Genomic DNA, 258 nt, shown 5'->3' on the forward strand with positions numbered 1-258 from the left:
CAACATAAAATATTCAAAAGATTATAGTTCAATTGATTGAACAGTATTGATAAGGTCGATAATAAATATATTGATCACAAATCAAAGCCCTTATAATAAAATAATATTGATCTACTGATGGATGGCTTTATAATCCCAAAATGACAAACTAATGAAAGCCAGTAAACCAAATAAAGGAAGTGAAATGCCCGTTCCATGTTCATAAATTCTTCCGCCGACCGTTTTTAACCACCAAAAGTGGAAGGAGAGGTCATCAGT

This window comes from Cryptomeria japonica, chromosome 8 (assembly GCF_030272615.1).
Source record: "Cryptomeria japonica chromosome 8, Sugi_1.0, whole genome shotgun sequence".
In the NCBI taxonomy this organism is placed as follows: Eukaryota; Viridiplantae; Streptophyta; class Pinopsida; order Cupressales; family Cupressaceae; genus Cryptomeria; species Cryptomeria japonica.